We start from the raw sequence: 445 nt of genomic DNA, 5'->3' as shown, positions 1-445 counted from the left end.
AACACAATATGCAGCTATTTTTTTTATTAGTAGTGGAAGTAGTAGAGAAGGGGTTTCACCATGTTGGCCAGGCTAGTCTCAAACTCCTGACCTCGAGTGATCCACCCACCTCAGCCTCCCAAAGTGCTAGGATTTAAAGGCATGAGCCACCACACCCGGCCTGATTATAAGTTTTTATGATGACTTCTATGAACATTTTTCTTACCATGTATCTGGCTGTGAATGGGTAGGAAGTATACAGAGGAAAACAAATTTGGGAGAAAACTACATTATTTCTCAACCTGTGGAAAACTAAACGAAGAAGTAAATTTAAAATGAGGAGAGTGGCTATAAAATCATGAGATGAAGAAACTCCCATGACACAAGCTTATCTATGTAACAAACCTGCACATGTACCCCTCAACTTAAAATAAAAGTTAAAATAAATAAACGAATGAATTCACGA

This window comes from Mandrillus leucophaeus, unplaced genomic scaffold (assembly GCF_000951045.1).
Source record: "Mandrillus leucophaeus isolate KB7577 unplaced genomic scaffold, Mleu.le_1.0 Scaffold810, whole genome shotgun sequence".
Taxonomy (NCBI): Eukaryota; Metazoa; Chordata; class Mammalia; order Primates; family Cercopithecidae; genus Mandrillus; species Mandrillus leucophaeus.
This window is presented reverse-complemented; position numbering follows the sequence as displayed.